This window comes from Gymnogyps californianus, chromosome 15 (assembly GCF_018139145.2).
Source record: "Gymnogyps californianus isolate 813 chromosome 15, ASM1813914v2, whole genome shotgun sequence".
Classification (NCBI taxonomy): domain Eukaryota; kingdom Metazoa; phylum Chordata; class Aves; order Accipitriformes; family Cathartidae; genus Gymnogyps; species Gymnogyps californianus.
The window spans coordinates 6330840-6354778 of record NC_059485.1 but is presented as its reverse complement, the minus strand read 5'-3'; the positions used below and the strand labels follow the sequence as shown (position 1 = coordinate 6354778).

At 48.7% G+C, this 23939-nt stretch overlaps 1 long non-coding RNA gene across 3 annotated transcripts; it reads left to right on the top strand.

Annotated features, from left to right (window-relative positions):
- Positions 1 to 23938, top strand: LOC127022388 (uncharacterized). 3 transcript variants are annotated; one of them, XR_007767336.1, is made up of 4 exons: positions 1 to 59; positions 15986 to 16098; positions 17724 to 17804; positions 18044 to 18425. It is a non-coding gene; the product is annotated as an uncharacterized LOC127022388 (long non-coding RNA). The 3 variants fall into 3 exon arrangements; XR_007767335.1 differs by lacking the exons at positions 17724 to 17804; positions 18044 to 18425 and adding an exon at positions 21499 to 23938; XR_007767337.1 differs by lacking the exons at positions 15986 to 16098; positions 17724 to 17804; positions 18044 to 18425 and adding exons at positions 1987 to 2132; positions 2232 to 2372.
- The last annotated feature ends 1 nt before the right edge of the window (position 23939 follows it).

Sequence of the window (23939 nt, the reverse complement as noted above, 5' to 3'; positions counted from 1 at the left end):
CTGCAGGGCAGTGAGGAGCCTCAGGAGGAGAGGAATGTGGGGCTGGGGGCTTGCTGCAGGTAGGCTGTGCTTTTCTGAGCTGTCTGTGATGGGGGTGTGGGGAGGCAACTTGTGGAGTCATTGGCAAGGCTTTGAGGTGAAGAGTGGAGGATGGGGGAAGCTACCGCAGGGGTTGGAAGGGGCTATGAGCTGGGAGCACAGCCGTGAGCAGTGTTTTGCATGATCTGGTATGGTTGCTGGAGTTTTCTGGTGTTATGAATCCAGGGTCTGGGGAGAGTCTGAGTGAGCTTGATAGCAGGACAGCACCGGGGCTGGGTGTCTGGGTGTGGGGTGATGGAGGTGTGATGGTCAGCAGCAAACTGGGCCCAGAGGAGGTTGGTGGGGAGGAGAGGACCTGGGTGCGGCTCAGTGGGACAGCTATGGAGACATGCATGGCCCCAAACTGTGGGTGAGGGAGGAGGCAGAGCTATGAAAGCAGTAGGGCTGTGGGGACCTTGGGGTGAAGGGGCTGGAGTGGAGACCCTGAGCCTTGGTCCCGTGTCTGCTAAACCCCCAGGAGAGTGGTGGGGGTGGGGCTCGGTGTGGAGAAAGAGGAGGAAGAGCATGAAATGATATGTGAGGTGTAGTTTGGCTGCTGGAGTGGTGAATGTATGTACAGCCCCTAGCACAAGGGTTGTCTGGGTCTCTGAGACATCCCTGTAATAGAAGCAAATAATAATAAATATTTAAGAAAGGAGCTGTGAGAGTTAGCTCCAGGTGAGGGGGACTTGGAGCCTCTGTGCACCATGAGGACCTGGGGCAGGAGGGTCTGGAGGAGGTGGCACTGAGGGTGCAGGGTGCGTATCAGCCTGTGTAGCAGAGCTGGAGGGATACAGGAGGAGGCTGGGGAGGTGGAGATGGAGTTGGTGTGGTTATGACAGCAGCCTGAGAGAAAGCTGCGTGCATTTAAAAAACAAACAAAAAACCCCCTATCAATCAGGGGAGGCTTATAATTTGTCATTTGGGTCCGGCCTCTGTACTGCCTGGCACAGTCCCCCATGCAAGGTAAGGTTCAAGGTATAATTCAAGATGACCCAGTGGCCAGAGAACCACTGATTATGAGGAAAGCCCTCTCCAAATGAAATTGTGGCCAGCTGCCTCGGAGAGCAGAGCATGCCGCATCCCTGCCCGGGAGCCTGAGCGTGTTCTCCCCTCTGGGGACTAGTGGGGGAGAAGTTGGTGTCCCAGGATGGGGTCCAGACCCGTGACCCCTGTTCCTGCTGGGTGGGGTCCTGCCCAACTTGGGGACCAAACCATCAGGCGTTTTGTTCAAACACACACGTTGTATGCGTTCAGGGCTCTTGGTGGGAAAAGCCAAATGAACACAGCCCCGCTGGCTTCCCCCCACTCCTCTGCCCTTTGTGCTTAGGGGGAACCAGAGGGGAAAACTCCAAGGTTTGGTTTTTTCCTCCCCCATTTCAGCATTTCTTCAGGAGCTGGACAAGGGCAATCTCTGTAGCTCACTCATATTTTTAAATCTGCAGGAATAAGTGTATGGAAATGTATGTGTTCTACTGTATTAGCTGCTATCAGCTTTTAGCTTTATTACAGTAAGTGCAGAATTTTTTGTGGGCCAAACTCATTCATTGGATTTAATGGAGTTAAACTGCAGGCGGATTTGGCAACTTGTTTGTGTATTTCTTTGTAAAATGGATAGGCAGAGATAATAAAATTTTATACTTTATATGGCATCTTTTAGGGAAAAGTCTTCCAATATGTTTTATAAACAGCATGCATATTTTGCTACAGTATATGCTCGTACCGAAGTACAAGACGCTTTAATGCTGCTCCTTTTTTCCCTTTCCTAGAGCTGTGTGTGTTATGTGTGAACTTGGACTGATCCGTGTTATTTTCTCATGCTGCTTTCCTTACAAGTGTCTTTAGCGGTTTTAAACAATTTCACTGGATTTCTTTCCTTCCTTTTGGTGTATTTGTATTTCTTCCTAGAAACGCAGGTGTAGTGAGAACTGTAAGCCTCGCTGCGAAGGGCTCAGGAGGAGGGAAGAACAATGTATGTAAAGCCTCTTGCTAAATACCCAAAGCACTACTAAACTGTCCCAGCTGCAAATGCAATATCTCAGGACCTTTCACAGGTACAAACAGCTGCTGTGAAACCTTTGAGGGGCTGACTCCACACCCCCCCCCCCCTTTTTTTTTTTTTTTGCTGAGATGCTGTTTTCCTCTATTTCCAGGGTGTGATGATATCGGTTTCTTGACCTACTCTGGGCCAGGCTTAGATCCTGCTTGTGCAGGGCCTTTCCCAGTTTAACGTAGAGCAAATCAATGCTTGAAACAGTAGAAAAAATGCATTTCTAGAAGACGGATTTGTTTTTTATGAGGTATTTGATGTTTTTCCAGACTCTAAACAAATTAGACCCAGACGCGTGGCTACTGGGCATAAGGAGGGGAAGTGGTTGATGGGCTGAGCCATTTATTACACAGCTTTGACTTATCAAATAATCATCACTGCCCCATATGGAGCACTTGGGTGTGTGGAATTGAGGGGAGAGGATATGGATACATGGGGTAAATGCAAAACAATGGTGAGTGACAAGGACGTAAATAAATCTGGAGATTCTGGTGACACTAAATTGTGGGTAGTGAGGCGTGAGATATATATGATGTCAAAGGAACCCTATAAGGTATTTATATCCCAGCTCAGGATTTGCTGGGGTTTCTAAATAATGCATTAATTTAATTACATGTTCTTAATTAGTGTTTGCTCAAATTGGAGCAACATCATTAATTTACTTTTACTGCCTCTTATTTTTGTTTTGCTGGTGTGGTGGGTTTAATTTTTTTACTCTTTCCCCTCTCTGCTTTGTGAGACTCCTAACACCCAGCTGCGATGCTCATGCTGTGAACTGCAGCTTCTTTGGTAATACCAGTTTTCCATATGTGAATATTTTTACACTCACAGGCTGCACAGCACTGACCTGACCCCATAATTGGAGAAAGAGGGAGAAAAAGAGCCCAGATGTGAAGTGGCTCCTTTCAAATGCCGAGCAGCATCCTTTCTCAGTAGAGCAGGGCGATTGGCAGCATGCTGGAGCACGATCAGTCCCTTTGGGCTCCCCCAAGCAGGGGGATTTTTGTGTGCATTTAATTGTGTTTTCCTCCCTGGAAGCTCACTGTAGTTGCAGGGACGGGTGCTCCCTGTCCTTTTGTGGTCTCTGTGGTGGCTGCGAGCACACAGGCTGCTCCTCTCTGCTGCTGGCACCCAAAGCTGCTCAGGAACGGGGGAGGCACAGGGTGCTGTGTGTCATCCAGTGGGGCTTGTGTGTCTGCTTCTGCATGGGAAGAGTTGAGGGATAACCCCTTCAATGCTGTGCCCTTTATAGCTTTGTCCTGAGGGAAGACATGCTCTTGAGAGCTGCTCTCGGGTGTTTGCTCTTCAGCTCCTCCTGGAAAGAAAAGCTGGGTCAGGGGCATGTGTGCAGGGTGGAGGCTGGCAGCCAGGGCTCTGGTCTTCTACACAAGCCAGATTTGGGGTTAGCACTTATTTGTAATAGCTGGTTTATTTAAGATAGAGGATGGTAATGGATCAGGGAGACTAATGCAAGCCAAGACTGCTCCCTCCAAGCCATACCTTCCGGGAGCAGATAAACACTTGTCCCAAGTTTGCAGTGAGCAGGTTGGGCTTTTCCTACCCCCTGCCCTGTTTCTTCCTTTTAATTCTTGTTTCTGGCTTTGATTCTCTTCCCCACCCCCTGCCCACGCTCTCCTCTCGCTTGGAGGCGAGAGATGCAGCCTCGAAAGCCCCATTCATCACCGCCTGCTAGCGAGGCACTAGCAGCCACCGCCGCTCCATTGGTTGACTGTGGTGGTGAGTGCATTTAAAATCATTATGCTCCTGGGACAGCTTTTAAATATGATGAGATGAAAATCAAATCTGTAAGAAGCCTTGTGAAAAGAGTGTCTCCAGCCAGGGAATCCCACGTGGCCCTGGGTGCTGTTTGGGTCTAGGTGAGACCCCACTGCTCTGGACCTCATGGGTGTCCCTGCGTGAGCCTGGACTGCTCTGTGCTGGTGAGATGGGAGTGGGCAGGCAGCTGCTGGCAGAGAATTAAGTAGAAATATTTCACTGTAGAAAAGACTATTGTGTAAAGCCATCCATCTGCTGTCTATCTAATGCTTTGCATGAATTAATGAGCGGATTGATTAGCAAAACCTTGCAGCAGCCGGGTGAGGTAGATGATTCTTGTCTTCATGTTACAGGTGGGGGGAACTTGGAGGCACAGAGGTTAAGATTAAGGTTTCCAAGTTTGTGTTTTTTTTTTTTTGCTATTGGTGAATGCTGTGGTTAAGACATTTGTCTGTGTCTTGTTTTACTGATTGATCGATCTGATTTTGGATGCTTTTTGGCTTCAAGAGCAGCTGTGAGAGCTTGGTACGGCTGCAGCTCAGCCCCGGAGAGTCTCAGCTCGGGATCTGATCTTCCAGCATGTTTGTGGCAAAACAGCACAGCCTGCTATGGCTCTTGACTGTGGTGTTTGTAACCAACAGTCTCTTCTCTTTCCACCGGATAAGACAAACTCTCACCATTTGTTATAATGTTGGCTGTTTAACACACCTTCCTCTCACCCTGCAGCCTTTACCAGGCAAGGCTTTCCATAAGCATCCCCGTGTTCCTCAAAGTAACTCTCCTGGCCACCTGCAGCTTGCAGAGAGTCTGGTTGCCGACGGCTGGATGCATGGAGCATCTCTCTCCTATGCTGTGATCAGCGTAGCTTTTCAAGAATGGTGCATTGAGCAAATGTCACTCTGCAGCCCCAAAAATCTATCAAAGGAAATGACAGCGGCTGTAAGCATTAATCATCCTGTATCATCAAAATAAAGTCGTTGCAATAGAGCATTGTCAAAGGATAAATGTCTTGACTTCAGCTCAGTGCTGGTTCCATTAATGCTGGCAGTTCACCAAGGTATTCTAGCAGGAGACGGTAATTGCATGGCCCAAGTGCTCATCTTGTGACATTATTAATTAACCCTTCTCTCTCCAGGCTGGGCAGCTGGTCAGTCTGATCATAAGGAAAAAGCCTGGGACGGACAGTTGAGTTGAAGTAGTTTCTTCTCATCACTGTGCTGAGTAGTTTATGCCTGGCCCTGCTTGAGTAAAAGCAGGGGTGTGGGGAGCAGCACCAAAGGGGCATTTCCCACCCACCCTTCTGAGCTCTCATCACAAAAAGAGTAAAGTTGTTAAAGCAATGCAAAAAAATGGCAATATTTAAAAAAAAAGGTATTGAACATCTGATTTGGGGTATAAAAGTACCTGCTTCTGCTTTACTCCTGCCCCAGGATGTTTCTTGGAAACAAAACCCATAACCCTTGTGCTGATTCTACCCCTGCTCAGGGCTCAGCAGGTACAAACGCTGCGGGCAGACGTGAGTGTGACAGACAGGGCATCCATCAGGGCCAGCAGGACGAGGGATGTGACCGCTGGTGTCACCGAGCCGATTAAGTCCTGGGGATGGAGGGAGGCATTGCAGTAACGCCACTTCCAGCTGCCTTCTCCTGGGAAGGCAGCGCTGAGCAGTGAATTGCAAGGTCTGGCGTGTGGCCCAAGGGGATGGTGACCTGCTGGAAGTGGCTTTCTGTTTAAAATCCAGGAGTTCAAACCTATCTCTTGTGTTTTATGGCACCATTGAACTTTTACGCTGTCTGGGTTTGAGTCTCTGTCCCTAGAGGCTGCAGGGACCTGGCCTCTGCTAGGAAAAGGCTGTGCTTTGCAAACTGTGCAGCAGAGCAGGACACTGAGGTGGGAGGGGGATTGAGCTGTGCATCTGCCCAGCTCTGCTGTGCAGGCAGGTAGGACTGAAACTGTGGGGTGCAAACAGGCTGGGTGGGTGCATGGGTGGGGATGGACACCCAGCTGAGCCCATCCTGTGTCGTTCACTTGGCCCGGCTCCTACTTACCTTGTCTAGGGAAATGCCGAAATGCAGGCAGAGGAATAATGTAACTGCTTCTGGAGAACATCTACCACAGAGGAGTAAAAGGACAATAAATCAACATGTTTCAACAGCTGTCCCAATTCATAAAGGAGCAGAAATCAGGCTGTGGAGTTTGTGTAGCCGCTTCATGTTTAAAGAAAGAAGGGGAAATAAATCTGTGGGATGTGATTCTTAAAGCTACTCAAGAAATCATAGAATCATTTAGGTTGGAAAAGACCTTTAAAATCATTGAGTCCAACCATAAAGCTCACAAGCAAAGTGAAACATTACCACCCCATCGAAGTTCAGAGAAGTTTGTCACGTTGTTTACTGCGTGGGTCAGTTTGTTAATCTTGACTGTCAGTAATGGTTTTGCAAAAAGTCCTCTTCTGTATTAAAATCCTTTCTGGTTGTGAGCTCACTTGTAGGTTCTCTAATTCCACACTGGCTTCAAGAAAAAGCCTCAAACTTTCTGCATGGCTTTTTCCCCCCTCTCTCAATGAAAAATTACTAGTTCCTGTTCTGATTTTTTTTTTTTGTTCCTTTCCAGTCCCTATCTTACTAACAAAACAGCCATAAAAGTGTCATGTTGTATAGCCCTTAGGATGACGCACTCTCTTTTTGCACTGGAACTCTTACTTGTGATGGTGAACAGAGTAATAAGCTTCATTTTAATTAGGCTGGGTTGGGAAATAAGTGTGTTTCACTTACTGATCTTGCTTTTCTCCCCATTTATTTTGAAATGCTGTTGCCTTTATTTTCAGCAGTAAAGTGAAGTATTGTTGCAAATCCTGACTTTCTTCTGTGGTTTAGATTATAAGCAGCTCCTCAGAGCCAGGGCTTGTGGGGTTCCTTGGAGCTGCTGAGTTACAGGTGACCTGCTCTTCTGCCAATAGCATGTAAAGAGCCAGCCATGGGGACCAGATGGGAAATAGCCTTCAAAGCTGGTCAGGTTTTCTGTGACCATCTGAGAGCCCCTTATAGCTGTAAGGGGCATTGTGCCTGGAGAGCTGGCAGCTGCATTCAGTGGGTAAACCCAGAGGTGAAGTGACATGCCCAGGGTTACCTGGGGTGTTGGTGCTGGAGCCTGTGCTGGGACTAAGTCCTTTGACACCTGCTTCTGCTCTAACCACGAGACTTATTTCCTTCCTTTGTCCTTAGTTTTGCAGCGCAAGGAAATTTTTGCTTAATTTTAAATGTTCTCCTAAATCTTGGTGACGGCAGATTGACGTAAGTGTGTGCTGGATCAGGGCCTGTTCTCTTATGCATATGGATGCGTACACAGCTGTAAGCGTTTTCCATCTTTAGGCTTCCGCAGTCCAAGGGAGAGATCTTCCCTGCCTGCCTGCGGATGTGTCCTCTCTCCCCTTGCACCACGGGCAGCAGCGTTGGGTCCCCTGGCCTCCAGGGTGAGAACATGGAGGTGAATTTGGGTAGAATTGCTGGTTGCTTTGATCATTCACTGTCCATCGAGTTTGCTAATGAAACCAGTGCGTGTGTGCAGCCTCCTGGGACACTCGGGAGCTGGGCATGGCAGTGGGGTGAAAGCCGGAGTGTTGTGGTAGGCTGGACCACATGAGCTGAGAAATTCCTCCCAGCCTGATGCTCTTGGAGGTTTTGGGTTGTGTCTGAGCGCATTGGCAGAGAATTACATGTTGTTCATGTCTTGTCTTCCAGAGCTTGCCCCGCGTCTTGCTTTTACTGGTGTCACCAGCAGCTAAAAAGTGGCTGCTGCCTTGGGGGTGAGAGAAGCAGCTCCCAAAAAGGGTGACACAAACAGCTTGGGTCGGGTGGCAAGGCAGGTGGTGCTCATCCCAGCCGGGTAAGTGCAGACAGGGAAGTCCAGGCTCTGTATCCCTTTTGATACATGATATCCCTTCAGCCATGTCATAGCCCAGCTGCTCACTCGAGAGAGCCAAAGGTGCTTCCTCATCACTGTGCAGCATCTGAGCTTTCCTAGAGGTCTCCATCCATTTACCAGCACGGATTGTGCTCGTGAAGCTCTGAGATCATGCTGGATGACAGCATGATGAAACTGCAGGTGGAAGATTAAAAAAAAAAAAAAAAGGTGGTGGGGAGAGCAAGTCAGCCCAAGTCAGTTTATAGCAATTCCATCTTATTTAAATTAAAAGAGATAGTAATGTATAAACCATTTAAATATTTCATCTGTGGAAGAGCCCTGAATGAGTTTGTACTACATGTGCATATGTAATGCTTGAGCAGGGATGGCAGCAGGGGCGTTAGCCCTGCTCGGGTCCATGCTCACATGGGGGAAGCAGCTGTGCCCCCTCTAGCCCCAGGCTGGCTGGAGGGATTCAGTTAAAGTGTTTTATTTAACCAGGGGTTTCATTTTACCCTCTAGTCAGTGAAAATTATCGATGTCTTAACAGGTGGGTCTGACTATCTGGAGGCGAGGGCCTCATCCTGCTCCCCTGTGCTTTCTGCCTGCTGGGTGCCTGGTGACTCTGGAGGATGCTCAAAATAGCCCCAAATCAGAGCTGTGCCTGCCCAACCTTGTGGAGAGTCATGAGGTCACTGGTGTAACTGGGAGGAGAATTTGTCCTAGCTTTAAAAATAGCCTTATTTTCTTTAATGGCATTTTCCTTGGAGCAGCCCAGGAGCTTGCAGGAGCGTGCAGCCCAGTGGAGGTGCTGCTGAGCAGGAAAGGGTGCCAGGACACCCCAGTTAATCCCATTTCTAAAACACATTTGTCTCTAAAAATGAACTAAACCAAGCAAAACTCTGTGGGTTTCTTCTTGCTCCCAAAATATTTAATTTTCCTGGCTTCCTATAGCCAGGTTGAAGATGTTTCCTCTGCGGAAAATGCTCTCTGATATCACTATAAATAGGATTCTGTAATCTCCAGCAGCTAAAGTGTTTAGTTAGGGTCTAAGGGTGGTGTTTTTTGTATCCCAACTCTGTCCATCCTTACCAAAGTGCAGGGTTTCTAGCGATGAGCGATTTGGGGCTTATCGCTGGGAAGTGCCGTGAATGCCAGACCCGCGCTTACATGAGGAGAGAAATGCATGGATTTTTCCACATCAGTAGGAGCTGAAGATTTTGCTAAAGGTGTCTGCAGCTGCAAGTAGTGAGATATGGCTCTGCTGGAGAGCTCCGAAGAGGCAGAAACCTGGGTAGAAAATTTAAATGTGTATTTCTTGCCTCGGAAAGCCATCTATAAGGAAAGATGCAGGTGCTGGCCGGCTCTCGGCCACGCAGCAGGTAACTCAGGCTCCCCAATAGCAAGGTTGCTGAAGCACAGACATTGTGGCTGTCTTTAATCTCATGATTTAATCTGATTCGGAGATGTTCGTTAGGGGGCCCTGGGCTGGATGCCGGCTGGGTTGTCTCGAAGGCTGCAGCACAGCCAAGTACGCGTGGGGATGCGTCAGCCCCTGGGGGTCGGTGCTGTCCCCGTGAGTGCCTCTCCATGCACTGGTTGCGTGGGGTCCTGCTGCCTCTATCTCAGTTTTTTATATGTAAAAGCTCCATTAAAGGTTGTCACGGCCTGGGATGTGGAAGGACTTGACAGACTGACCGCAGCCAGGGCAGGAGCGGTCGGGACAAAGTTACCTTCCCAATTACAGCCTTTGGCGGTATATGCTGAAGGAAAAGCAATAAGTAAATCGAGCCTCTGTTTGTTGTCCTTAAGGTCTGTCTGTTAGCTAATGAGGCAGACAGCCAAACCTCTTATTAAATAATACTACCTAGCGCTTTTGTAGATTTATAGGTAGTAACTTGTTTAAACCCAAGCTCTGTATTGACAAGGGGCTGAAAACAGCACCTCCTTCTGCCGGTGATTTGATTTTGGTGTGGAGGCTGTGCTGGGTATTCTGGTAACAAGAGCGGGTCTGTGCCTCGGTGAGCTCTGTGAAGCAAACCCACCCGGGAGGGAGCATCACCTCTGCCGGGCTCAGCCCTCCAGGGCTTGGGCCCCACGAGCACTGGGCTGAGCACTGCCTGTGCTCACCCAACCATGGGCAATGGTTATGGCTGTGGTAAACATCTGCTACGACCCCTCAGCACAGCAGTGCCCTGTTCACAGGGTCCCTGGCAGCCCTCTGTGCCCCCAACTTTGCCTGCTACCATGTGCTCCCCATGCAGCATTGCATCGGATAGCTCGCCGCTCTGCCCTCCGCCTTGCCCCCCTGCTCACAACCCATGGAGCTGCCTTGTGGTTTTGGTGCCCGTCACATACCTAATGTCTATTTGTAAGACAATACTTCAGCATTACTTAGTGAAAACACAGGCAGCATTGTACAGCTGGTAGCAACATTGATTGAAGTGATATTTAATCCAAGGAAAATACATGATACATAGTCTAGGATTCCTCGCTTATCCATCATATAATGCAGTTCATGGGGATTAAATATCCCTCCTGTAAAGTTGTTTGAGATCAGTGTTGTTATTTGTTTTGCAAATGATCCTGACAGGGATGCTGAGTGCTATTGATTACCAGTGGTTCTTTAAAAATTACTATTATACTGCAAATTATGAACCGTGGGGGTATCCAGTTACATGATAATGGAAAGGCATTGGTGTGTAATGACACATGCATCATAATAAATTTACTCTTCCTATATAATGGAGACTGAAAGGGACATGATTTATAACCAATAGCATTAGCTGCCTGCCATGGTACGTCCAAGGTAACACAATGGAATTGCCTGGCTGTTCATTGTGGCAAGAAGTACTAATGATTAGGAAAGCAATTTGGAAAATACTGAAGAAAAAAAAGCCCTTATTCTGAGCAAAATCTCTTCTGTCTTCTCGTTTAAAATATGTAAACCACTCTTCTAATTCATAAATAGCTAAAATCCCTCCATCACTCTCCCATGCTCTGTTCCAGGAGCATCCACAAAGCACTGCACAGATGAAAACCAATGCTGCCGGTCCTAGAGGAACTCCCGGGTTTGCTAGGAAAGCCTTCACAGAGGTCCTGGCCATGGCTGTGATGAAAGTGCAAATGAGAGCCCTGAATCAGCTGGGAATTTCAATGTGTTGGTGCCCTTGAAGCCGGTGGAGGACACTTGTGTTGAGTTGTGTGCTCTCATTCCTGATGATGAATGTGTGATACCGCAACCGCTGTCTTCCAGGCTCTCCTGGTGTTTCCCAGATCCGTAGCTGAGGACAGAACACTTGATGTGTTTGAGAGGAGCCAAAGGGCTGCTTCAGGCTATGGTGGCTTGAGCAGTGTCACAGGAACCTTCCCCACCTTGGGGACAGTGCTGGGTGCTGTGACCTTGCCCTGGCCACATGCTCTGGGCAATTGAGAGGTGCTTCTTATTGCCTTTCCATCACAGGATGGCACGGAGGGCTGGTAGGGAGGATTCGACACCAGATCTGCGATGGGTAATGCGTTCAGGAAGGTGTGTGGTGTGAAGGTGAAATCAGATGCTTTTTACCATGGCCGTTCTGTGCTCTTGGCATCCTGCTGCAAATACCAAATGACGGCAATACAAATAAGCCTTTTCCTCGTCACGCTGCTGATCTATAGTGGAGCCCCCAGACAGCGAAAGCCTGGGTCTGTGCTTCTATATTATCATGCTCAGCAGTAGGAGCATGATAGGAGTAGAAGGTCTTTTGATCCAGTATTGCATCACATTTTATGACAAAAATCAATGTAAAATGGTTGTGATTGGAGCTGTGTCCTTCAGCCCAGTAACTGGCTGCATAAGTCAGTCACCAAGTCAGTTTGCACAGCAGCAAAGCAATGCATAATTCGGGAGGGATCTCTGAGTGATACAGGGGACAGAGGGGCTGCACAGCTGTCACTGTGTCGTGCAAAGCAAGTTGGTTGGGGTGAAGGTGGGGAGTCTTCTCTGTCACCCTGAATGCCCTAGGCAGAACGTGACTATCCTTAGAGGGACTAGCATCACTGGGGTTGTGTTGCTTGAAGGTGAGCTACAGATTGGAGCAGGATTTGCTTCTCTTTGGAAGGGTTTATCTGGAAAATGTGAATACATGAGCATTTCTAGGCCACCTGCCATGGCCTCTCCCCACCCTGGACCGTTGCCAGTCCTTACACAAGCATTTGTGTGTGTGTCAAGCGACACCTTCCTGCCCCAATAGCGTCCCTCTTGCTGGGGGGAGAGTGAGATGGGCAAAGGGGGCTTCGGGTGCAACGTGGCCATGGTTTAGAGAAGCTTGTAAGAGGTTTGATCCCAGCTTAGGAAAACTTTCTCCCTTTCTTGTGTGCTAGCGTTGACTTTCAATTTGTTATTTTCCCTGCTGTCGTAATGAAAGTCCAAGTGCTACACAACCGCAGAGATCCTGACATTGGAAAGCAGCAGCCAGCATGCACCGTTTCTCTGGAAAAAGGGATCCATCCAAACGGTTCCTTTATGTCATGCTCTAATTTTGCCACTGTTGGTTTATTTTTGTTTTTGGCTGCTTTTTTTTCACTGTATTCTTAAAACTTCCCTTTCAGGGCTTAACAGCTTAACCATTTCAAAATCATGCCAAGCGGAAATGTAGCATGCGATTTTCTCACTAAACATTGTGCTGATTGCTCAAATGTATTCTGGATTTGTAGAAAAGCTGAAAAAAATTGGGCTGAAAGAGGGTGAGAATTAGCACTCAGATGAGGAGCCAGGTCTTTGCATGCTTAGGAAAGATCTGGGTAAGCAAACAAAGTGCTCCATGTCACCTTCTTGGTCTGCAGCATCTTGTATTGGTGTGGCTCACAGCAGTACTGGTGGGCAGGCGGGTGGCTAGACATGTGCTGAAGCACAGATCTCAGTCCTGAGGCTGATACAGTCTTTAAACATGGGTCTTGGTCCTGGTTGTTGGTCCCTGATATCTGAATTATGCTCCAGGCGCTGCTGCCAAGTTCCTCTCTGGGTTTCAGCAGCTCCCTCAGCCTTTTGGGCCTCCCTCCCTTTTCCACAGGAAAGGGACTATAGTACCAAACCCAGCCTGTTTTCCAAGGAGGGCCTCTTTGTGACTCTCCTCTGTAAAATACCTCTTTCTCCCTGTTTCTCCAAGTGAAATACAAAGGACATGTGATTCACCACCAATGTTGATTTGCCAGAGCTGGCAGGAAAACATTACTGCTGATGTGCAAAAGGATGCTTTGTATTTGCACGCGTGCCCTTCTGACACGCTGATTTTCTGCTGGGGTTGGTGGCTGCCCACTCTGCTTGTCCTGCTGAGATGCTGGAGGATTGAGGGCAGAAATGGCCCTGCTCCTGGTCCTCCCTGGTGCTGATGGAGCACCTCTGATGGGAGCAGATGCTGCTTTTGGGAGGTGAGATGAGTGTTATCTGGTGACAGGGACAGTCCTGTCCCATGAGAACTCATTTGTGAAGGATCTGTTGTGACTTTTGTTTGGCTCGTGCTCCTGTGAGACTGTGAAGAGCTGCATTTTCCCAAGGAGGAAGAGGGCAAGGAACGCTTCTGGAAATGCGGACTGTCTCTGGGTGCTAAAATGGGTTATCACCATCTAATGACTGCTGTGACACAGGTCACTGTGCAAACCTGGGCTCTCGGGGTGATGATATGGGTGCAGACTGGGACACAAGACGACAACTTGGTGTTGCAGAGCTGGGAGGTTGGTGCGAGTCCTTTCCAAAGACAAGGATAACGGAGAGTTATTTTTCTGCCACTTCTGGCTTTTTATGATCGTTCACATTAGAAGAATTTTGAGGTTCCTCACTAGTTGCAGAAAACACCCATGGCCCTGAGCTGCAGAGCTGGGCTCTGGATCCCGGCAGCCTCTGTTGAAGATGCTCTGAGCTGGAATTTGCTCTTTCATGATAGCTCTCGGGCTTGCAGGGTGAAGTGAGGGACAGCTGATGATTATTAGCAGCTTTAAAATTAATAATGCTCTTTATAATGTTTAATCTTTCATTAATAATAAATATAATACATGCTGTGTTGTATCCAGACCAAGAAATGCTCAGGTTCCTGCAGTGCTACAGCTTGGGCAGCTGGGAGCTCCATGTCGATGTGAGCAAGGGATTCCCCACATCAGGCCCGTTTGGCAGAGGAGGTGGGGAAGGGCTCAGTTTAATTTCCACAAGTCTCACCTGCGTAAATCCTGGTGCAGGGGACAGGCAGGATCCTGTGCCCTGCCAGTGCCGTGTGTCTTTGAAGCAGCTCCAAGTCCTTGCCTGCATCACAGACCAAGAGCTGAATGTGGCCCCGTGATTTATTTATAATAATCCTAGGGGAAAGGGGAGGGCATGCGAAGGTCTCTGGGCTGCAGGCAGAGGTGAAGAATGTGGTGTAGATAGAAACCACAGAGTGATGGTGCAAACTGTGGACGTACAGTGAGGAGGTTGGGCGGGCAGATTCGCTGCTTGAAAAACCTCTGGCTATTTGGGGTGCAGGACAAGGGAGGAGAGGGATTCCTCAATTTGTCTCCTCACCTCTCCCAAGTAAATCTCTGCTGGCTGATGTGACTGGCACATGCAGAACAGCTTGGCTTGGTGGTTTCAGCAGATGGTCTCCAGCCGGTGCAATCATCTGCTCAGAGCTGGGAGGTGGGGAGCATTAAGGAAGCTGGGGGGCAAAATGTCTTGCCATGATCTTCAAGGAACAGTAATGAAGAGCACTTTCTTGTATTGTTCATATTGTAGGAAATTTCCCCCCTCCCTTTTCAATTAATAACCATCGGGGGAAGAGACTTTCCTAGCTTGTAGGGGAACAAAACTGAAGAAACCAGTTGCAGTCATGTTGTTGGAGAGCATCCGGCTCCACTTGAGTTGTTTTTCCACTATTTGGGTAAATAAGTTAAGACAATAAGAAGGCCTGCTGAGATAGTTGGCAGTGAAATGAATCCCCCGGGAGATCGGGGCAGTGTTGTTTATTGGTGGGGAGCTGCCTGTGCATGAGGGGTCAGTCTTGCAGTTATGTAGAGAGAAGGGAAACAAACGGTCTCTGTTTTAGCACCGGATTCATTGCAAGGAGATATGCCAAGGATCATTAGTGCCACAGCCATCATTATCTTTTGCTCGGATTAGTTTTTTCCATTTTTCTTTTTTTAAGGCAAAAATAATGGCTGGTTCCCGTTAGATCAGATATGGACAAAAATAATAGCGGTATCACAAAGATTGAGGTCTGCAAGATTAAATTTGAAAGGGAGGAGAAATGATAGCTTTGGCCCTGCTTGCTGTTACACCAGCCATACGGATAAATGACTCTGTATGCAGATAAGCAGGGCAAAAATAAAAGGGATGCTCGGGAAAAGATGGCAAGAAAAATGGGAACTAATCAGCAGATTCAACCATTGTAATAATGCAGTAAACATGGAAAATTACATTATATTAGCTCCTCTGCTTCTCATTGTATATATTAGCCACGAAGTCATCGATAGGCAATTCACTGTAAAGATGCAGTGCTGCAGATATCGGAGCTCCCCCCTCCCAGGGGAAGGCATTTGCGATGCTAAAGGGGAAAGTTGTCTTTTGAACTGCGTAAGGAAGAAGTGGCGCAAGTCGAGCTGGAGAAATGCTCACAGCTCTGAGTTAAAAATCTGCTCTCGGGAAAAGGACGGCCGGTCTGTTTGTCCCCAGTGCCCAGGCAGCGGTAGTGGTACGTGCTGAGGCACAGCTACATTGCAGTCCTGGGACGTTCCCCTGGTGCGGGAGAAATTGGTCTGCTGCAGTTTTTTTAATATATATTTTCTTTACTAGTGAACTCTATTTCCATTTTGTTCAATTTCTCACAAAGAATGACAAGTAGCCACTGCAGCCTTTTCCCTCGAGTTCAAGTAAAACCAGCATGTAACATTATTTGCAAATTAGCTTCATCCCTCTAGCTCCCAGTTACAGTAGGAACTGCTTGGTCTGGAGTCCCTCCCAAAATATCCATTTAAGCCATGTAATGATTCTGACTCTCTCATGCATAGTAGATGAAAGAAGATCCATGATTTATTTTTAAAGCTTTGAACCCCAAACATGGTCAATCAAAAAAAGATTAAAAAAAGAGAAAGTCATGATAATGCAAAGCTGGAAGAAAAGCAGCCCTACACTTCACAGTAAAATCCGTTTTCTTTGCACTTTTTTATTAACAGCTCCAACTATGATCAGTGCGTAAATCTACCTGCAACACAGGATGTTGGAAAATTACCGAGACACAGCAATGTCCTCCCTGCTGCTTGGTGAGAAAGGAAGGATGCACCTTCAGGTATGGGCTGGTATATTGTTTTATCCTCTGTTCCCCGTTTGCGTTGCATTAAACCTACTTGTTGCATTGACTAGAGGGGGGAAGTAAGGTGTTTGGAAGAGGGAAACTTCAGAAGTGATTCTCTAAACTTGTCTCAAGCCACAGATAAGTTGTCTGACTGGGACCCGCTCTGCACCCAAGCAGCTCTGGGCTCTGCAGGCTCTATCTGCTCTGCCTGACCGGGCAGAGGTGGTTAACAGTGGCACTTTGTCCTGCATTTGCTGTTGGTCTCAGTCTGCCCCTGTGGAAGTTAATTGTCTGATGACTCTTGATGATAACAGGGTTAGAGCGGCGCTGGGTGCTCCTGCAGCCAGGAGCGAGGCAGCTCTGCTCTCCTCCCTGCAGCAGCATTGGAAAGCGGAGCACGTGCTCTGCAATTACCCCCTCCCCGGGTCAAGTCGAACACAGCATATGAAATCGCCGCTTCCCCAGCACCATAGCGGCTTCTTAGGGATTGCACAAAGGGCTGAGCAGGATGAAGCTGCGTTGGCTGCTGCTGCTGAGCAGCCTTTTTAGTGTAGGAGCAGAGCTAGACACTCCTCCTGGGCTTTCTTAATCCAGCCTCAATCCATGCACTTCAAACAGGAGCCTTGTTTTAAGGCTGTGCCAAGCACTCGAGTCTCCCAACAAACTGCTCGCGTGCCTGTAAGGGCCAGCAACAAGCCAGTTTTACTTTTGGTTTGAAGAGGATGGGGATTGCTCCCTCTGAGCAGGGGAGGATGGAGGGGCGCAGCGGTTCCCAGGACAGGGAAAGGGAGGGCTGGTGACTTTCAGAACATGGGTTTTCTGACAGTTGTCTGACACTTTGGGCTCAACCCTGACAAGCCACTGTCTCTGAAACACTGGCCCAGCATGGCAACTGGATTATAGCCATCACGTCCATGTCCCTAGGGAGAAAAAAGGAGTTTCCAGCCACAGAGGCCAGTTTAAAACAAGCTAGCTTTCTCCTGCATGTAAGGTGATATGCTTTCCTAAATATGTCGTCCTGGAGCAAGCAAGGACCTAAGAACTATTAATTCTTGGCAACTGCTCAGCACTGCCATGATGCAGGTTGGGGTTTCTCATTTAGCTGGGTTGGTCGGTTGCTTGTTTTGTCCCTGAGCAAGTGGTTTGAGGCAATAACGTGAATTAGCCTATCTATTGTCTCGGTGTTTATAAATGCATGTCCAATGGGACTCACTGCTTTCAGTAAAGCCCTTTCTTTTCATGGTGTCCATCACTCCGTTTGCACTTCCCCATCGCTGCAGTTGCGTTTGCTCCATGCAGTGACCGTTTGGAGCTTGCAGTGGACAGACTGCTGTTGTTGGGGCTGGCTTTCCCCCGGGGCGTCTTAGGAGATGGCCGTGTGTGAGCATTGGAGTCCCCAGAGTGTAACGTGCGCTGCAGAGGAAACCCATGGTGGGACCTGGTGTCCTGATATCTGTGTTGGAGCATAGTGATGCCGGTGGGTAAATGGGATGGAGTGAGATGTGCTGGGGGTTGGAAAGAAGCTGCAGATTTCGTTGCATGAGTAGGTCTTTGTTTCATGGATGTGTTGGCCAGCACCAAGGTTTCCTCGTCTGTGGGAAATGCTGGGTGTCTTACAGAAGCAGCTTAGCTCGAGTTGTGACCACTGAGGGCTCTTGGAGTGGTGTTGGGTCCTGTCTGGATCTGGATTAGTTATACAGGTACTTTTATACGTATTTTCCAAAGAAAAAGATGAGGAGGCAAAGTGGGGGATAGGTGCTAGAAGGGGGATGGGTGACAGAGCTGCTCTTCTGGCGCAGGGTAACTGTTATGCTGAGCTTTCAGCTGGTTTTCCAGCTTTCTGCCTTGGCCATGGTGCTTCATCAGCACACATTTTGCCATGGCGAGCTCTCCCCAGAGCTCCTCTGCAGCTAGGGCTGGTTTATGTTTTTCCCTTTAGCCTCCCCTGCACTGAAACGCACCATGCACGAGTGTCAATGCCTGACACCACATGCCAAGAGACGCTGCGGAGGTGGGGTTTGCTCCCTGCAACTTGCCATTCCCACCCTGCATTTCTTGGGAGAGCTCTGGCATCCTGCCAGGCCACAGAGGAGATGCTCTTCCACCCCTTCCCATCCTATATGTGACCCCTCGTGCTGTGGCACACTCATGCATGCCTCCCTTGCCCCGGGGAACCCCACTTTGGCACAGGGAAACATTGGATGATGCTGCACATTCAATAGCTCGCTCCTCTAGAGCAAGACAAGGGCTAAGCGTAATGCCTTTAATGTTCCTTCTCTTAATTATCCTCTTAATTACTCAATGAAATGCCCAATAAAACAAATCACTATAATTTCTATTTTATTCTCTGCCTTTCGTGGTTTACTTAAAAGCGCAGGATCCATTAAGGAGGCACTTTCTCATGAGGGAATACTTTCCAATAGATCATACTTACAGAATGGTTTTACGTTCCTATTCTGCGTTTCATCCTCGTTTTCCGTGCCAGTTTGCTAATTACCGGAGACACTGGTGGTTGGGAAGCACTGTGTCCCTTGCTGCCCATCCCTGCCGTGGTGAAGTCACAGCAATGAGTTTGTGACATCCCCATGGCAATGAGTTTGTGACATCCCCATGGCAACAGCCTGTGATGTCACTAGTGGGGATTACAACTTTGCAAAGCATCCAGGCGCAGGCAGCGGGGCTGGAACTCTTGGGCTCTCACATGTCTTTAAATAGAGAGGAATTAAAACACAGGGAAGTCTTTAAGAATGCTTTAGACTTCCCCCCTTTTTTTTTTGTTCTCCCCCCGAAGGAAGGGTGGTGACTGTAGGGCTGCCACCAGCAGTCCCATCCCCTGGCCCGCAGCAAGCCCAGCTCCCTTGTACAAACTTGGGGTTTCCTTGGAGGGAGCTGAGCCCTGCGGTGGCCCTGGTGCAGGATCCCATGGCCAAGGGCTGGTGTGTTGGGCATCTCCCCAATGTCCCTGGGGCTGCGAGTGTCCCCCCCCCCCATGCAAGTCCCTCTGGCTCTGCACTTCTCGGTGATACAGTGAACCTAAAGCAAACCTGGGGGCCATAGCCCCCTGCAGCCCCCCCCTTTGCCCTTGGTCCAAGCTGCTGTCTCCATTGGCTTTCTTCAGTGCTTTTTGTTTAATACTCATAGTATTAGCATACTAAGATGCTGTTCATGCACAGACAGCGAGGGAGGAAGATTCATGTGCGTACTTCTCTAGTAACAGGAAAATCATGTAATAACAACACTTTATTTTGCACCTGGGGAGGAAATCCAGCTCACATGGCCAGTACCACAAACTGTGCAAGGCGTTTAAACTGACGGCCCCAAAACTTACACAGGGAAGCTACCTGACTGATATTTATGTACCTTATTTAGCCAGCAGAAGCAAATCAAGCAGGTGGAAGAATCAATCTCTTTATTTTAGTTTTTCTAAGGTAGGAATAAAAATGATATTTCAAAGGCTGATGGGTCTCAGCTGAGTGGTGGTGGGGAAAAGCAGGCGCCACAGAACATACTGTCCTGTCTCCTGGTTTCTCAGATCATAACTTCTAAGCTGGATTCAATAGAAATAAATGTTCAGTAGTTCCAGTGGTGGCCTTTGGAAACAGAGCTAATGGAACAAGACAAAAAAATCGTTACAACATTTTGACAAGCGCTTAAATATTTAATGCTGTGCACAACGCAGCCCAGTTGCAGGGAGTTGGTAGCGTACCTGCAGGAAGCCATGCCCTTCGTTAGCGAGAGATGGAGGAGTCCTGCGGATGGGGGGGAAATTAAGCAAATGCTATTTGAGCTGTGCATTAGTAAACAAGCCGAGGGTGGCTACAGCTTCAGCAGCCCCGTGCTGTGTGGCAGGTGAAGGGCTTGGTGGCATTTCCTGCACTGGGGACCTGTGGAGGAAGAGGAGGGTCGCCAGCTCTTGGAGAGAGCTGGCGGAGGAGAACGTGTAATGTTACCCCAAGCTGAGACAGGGGAGATGAAGAGGCTGCAGTGATTAAATAGGATCTGCTGAAATCCTTCCAAAGCAGGCTTAAGAATTAAGAGCCATCAATGTCACATTGAGGCTCACTCACTGCAGGACACCTCTGGCCGGCGCCTGGCCTCCCCCCGTGCCTCTGTTTAGCCCCATCCGAGCATGAGGAAACAAATCCTTCGTTTCAGAGCCCACCTGGCCGTTCTCCTCTACCACAGAACGGCCAAATCTCAGCAAGGAGAGCCTCTAAAAAGGAAACTTGTCTGGAGGGGAAGGATTGGACTGTGCATGCTGAGGTTTGCTTTGAATTTGGGTGTCATTAGGAAGTTAACAATGGGGGAAAGTGGCGGGGAAAGAAGGCAGCAAATGCACTGGCTGGGTTCACATCGCCTTTGTGCAGAGGGCTGACGGCTGGTCCCCTGTCAGCAGCAGTGATGGAGACTAACCTGAAGAGGTGTCAGCCAGCAGTCCCTGTGCATCAGGGATGGTGTGGTTTGCTTGCTCAGATCCTTCTTCCCACACCTGCAGGACTCATGGTGAAGCCACCACGCTGTGCTTCCAGGCTGGGGGTGCTGGCTGTGCTCTGCCTCCCCTCAGGGCTGGATCCCCTGTCCAGCTTGCCGCGCGGCCTCATTCAGAGGAGTCATGGCCTGGAGCGATGCTCCGGCAGCACGGCTGTGCTGTGGCAGCCTGTGCACACCTGCAACACCCTGATCTCAGATAATACACCCCCAACACCAGCATGGGAATATTGGTGGGACCAGCCAGAGCTAGGATGGAGCCCACCGTGAAACCTGCAGGCATTCCCTGCCTGGGAGTGAGCTTCCAACATGGCTCGGCTTCTTTGGCCATGCTGACCTGTGCCGGAGTGGGACCCCGATTCGTCTGCCACCACGGAGTGGAAAGCCACTGATGCTACATACATGCGCATCCCCATTAGTGTTGCAAAGCAGGGCTGCCTCTCCCAGCCACACGCAGGCAGTGAATGGAGCCCCAGAGGGACCATCCTGAGTGACAAACCTCTGTCTGATCTGAGACTCCCACTGGAGGAGGTTTGTTTTTTGGTTTTGTTCGCGCCCCCCCCTTTATTTTCCACAGCCAGGAATGACTGGTCACAGCAGGGAGATTTTCACACATCATTAGAGCCAAGTGTCCAACTCCACAGAGCCATCAACCCCAGTCAGAGTGATTTAAAAGGCAGCGCTTCCTTTAATCATCTGGGGATGCTCAGATTTGTTAGTGTGAACCAAGTGCTCCCGTACACATGGGAGAAGCAGGGGATGGAGCGATGGGAAATGATGCTGAGATGAGACCCGTGGCATTAAAAAGCAACAGCTCCTCACCTATGCGTCAGCCCTGGGGCAGACCTGGAGGATGAGGTCCTTCACTAACTGTCTCTTCTCATTTTTCTCCATGGATCATTGGAGGTGGCCACGGGTCTGTGTCCGCATGAGCAGGGCCTGTGGAAGGGCTACTGTCTGCAGCTGAGACCTCGAGCAAGAGGTGATGTATAAAAATATTCGTAAGCAGGAGAAAGCCTCGGCACCAGCGTTTCTGGCTCACGAGGTGGAAGCATCCCTCTGTGCAAGGACCTGAGCACTGGAGGTGTCAGAGAATTGTGGGTGCTGCATCAACCTGTGGCTCCACAAATCCCCCCAGAACAAATGAGTTACCTGAAATCTCGGAGCTGTGCTTCACCTCTTGCTGTCCCAGCCAGCAACCCTGACCCCAGACAGCTGTAAAAGTGTGTCCTGGGCTTTGTGAAGCAATGAAGCTCTGTGTCTGTGCAAGCAGCAGGAGACATACAGGCACAGAGTCCCTCCTTTCTAAATGACATCCGCAGCCCTGCATGCCTGCAAAGCCATGCATACACAGTGCTGTGATGTGCACGCTGTATTTTTTCCTAACTGTGTGCAGCCATGCGACCTTCTCTTGGCCTTCTCCTAGGCTGCCACAGCCCCGCATGTTACGTACATCGCACGTGGATATGGGAAGGACAAACACATGAGAAGCATCACAGAATGACCAACGCACCTGACTGCAGGAAGACAAAATGTCCTTCCCAAACGCTCTGGCATGTGCAGAGGCACTTCCATAGTGTCTGTGTCTCAGAGCTTTCAATGCTTATGATTTGTCCAAGGGCAACTTTGCAAAATGTCAATGTTCTTATCAAAATTCCCTGTGACAGGCTTCAAGTTTTAATTAAAGGAACTTGTTGGTTTTTTTTTTTCCCCCTGAAAAATGGATGCTAGATATTTTTTCTAAGAAAGCAAATGTTTTTTCAAGGAAAAAAATGCCTGTCCCTGTGTTTTTGCTACTCTGCCATGTCTTTTTGGCTAACTTGCTTTCTAAGACAACCCTGTGAGCCACTCCACGAGGAAGCTCAGTAGCCCGGTGGCCCGGTCTCGCAGGTTCGTCTGAGAGTGGCACAACCAAGACTGGCCATGGCAGCGTGCATGCACCACACGGTCAGGATCCACGCGTGCAAAGACACCTACAACCCTGCACGAACAACCAACTGGCGCTGCAGATAAAGTCAGTGACTTGCAGACCCGGTTCTGCCTACAAATCCCTGAGACCAGTGGCAATGCAGGCAAAGGCTGGGAGAAATTTTGCCATTAACCTCTGAAAACCAGGGAATTTGTGCTTGTGAAGCAATCAGGTTGGCGTTCTGCCCTTACTGCTGCTAATTAAGGATTGATAGGACTGAAGGCAGTGGTGTAAGAGACAGCCACGACATCCTTCTGGACTTTGATTTGATCTCTGCCTTTCATGGTCTTCTCTTTTGTTCTTGCTCGTGGGTTTTAAAAGCAAGTCTTTGATGGAAGGTGGCAAAGTCTCGCTTAAGCGGAGTTTTTTTGGCAACAAACATTTGCATTTTGGAGCTGCCCTCATCTGTTGGGTAAACATGAAATTATCATCTTTGACTGGAACTGATCCTCTGGAGCCATGTTATTCCACTGGGGAGAGGTATTTTCACTGATTTTCAATGTGGATTATTTTTGTGACTGACTGTAATGGTTTCTTTGGCGGTATTAGGGCTTATTATGTCAGGATTTATTTCGGCATGAAGTGATTCAACGTGCTGTAGTCCTGTAACTTTCCTTTGCATGCTGAAATCCAAGAGGACATCTTCTGCTTCCTCCATGGGCACGATGGAAACAACCTCTCTGCAGCTGGACCCGTCTCCCGAGGTCAGCTTTCCCCAATTGCTTTGTAACTGCTAAAGGAGCAAATTTAAGGGAACAGATTTCCTGCAAAAGACATGTAAAAACTCATCTAGGTGAAAAATCTATATAGAAAAGCCTCCTAGAAAGAGGAGGAGAGGACCACAAAGGAGAGATTGCACCTTCAGAGGAGCAGTGCAGGCACCGGGAACTCCCCAGCATTAGCAGAGGGGTTAGCAGCAGAAAATGCAAGTGAGGATTACATGTGGATTATACTGCAGTGATGCTGAAACATTGTCAGTGCTGAGACATCTAACAAAGGGCTTTATTTCTTTAGGAGAAGAACTGCTGGACCCAAAGTAGTCCTAGACATCACTCTTCAGGTGTTACTTGTGATGAGGTGGTGAGGCAACGAGTATATTAGCTAAGGCAGTGTGTTGTGGCATCTGGTACCTCTGGGAGACGTTGGCAATGCAAACTGGTGGACCGGCTCCTCAAAGCCACATGTGATGTGGGATTTTGGCAACCACTCCTCTGTCAAATACTTCTCATGCTCCACCAGATATCAGAAGAAAAGGTTCACTTAAAACCCTTCAGTGCTACTCTGTGCCAAGTAGAAATGAATTGGTAACACTGGCATTAAACTGGTTGCCGTTCTCCTGGCTCCATTACCATCATTAAAATCATCCAGGACCTTTGGC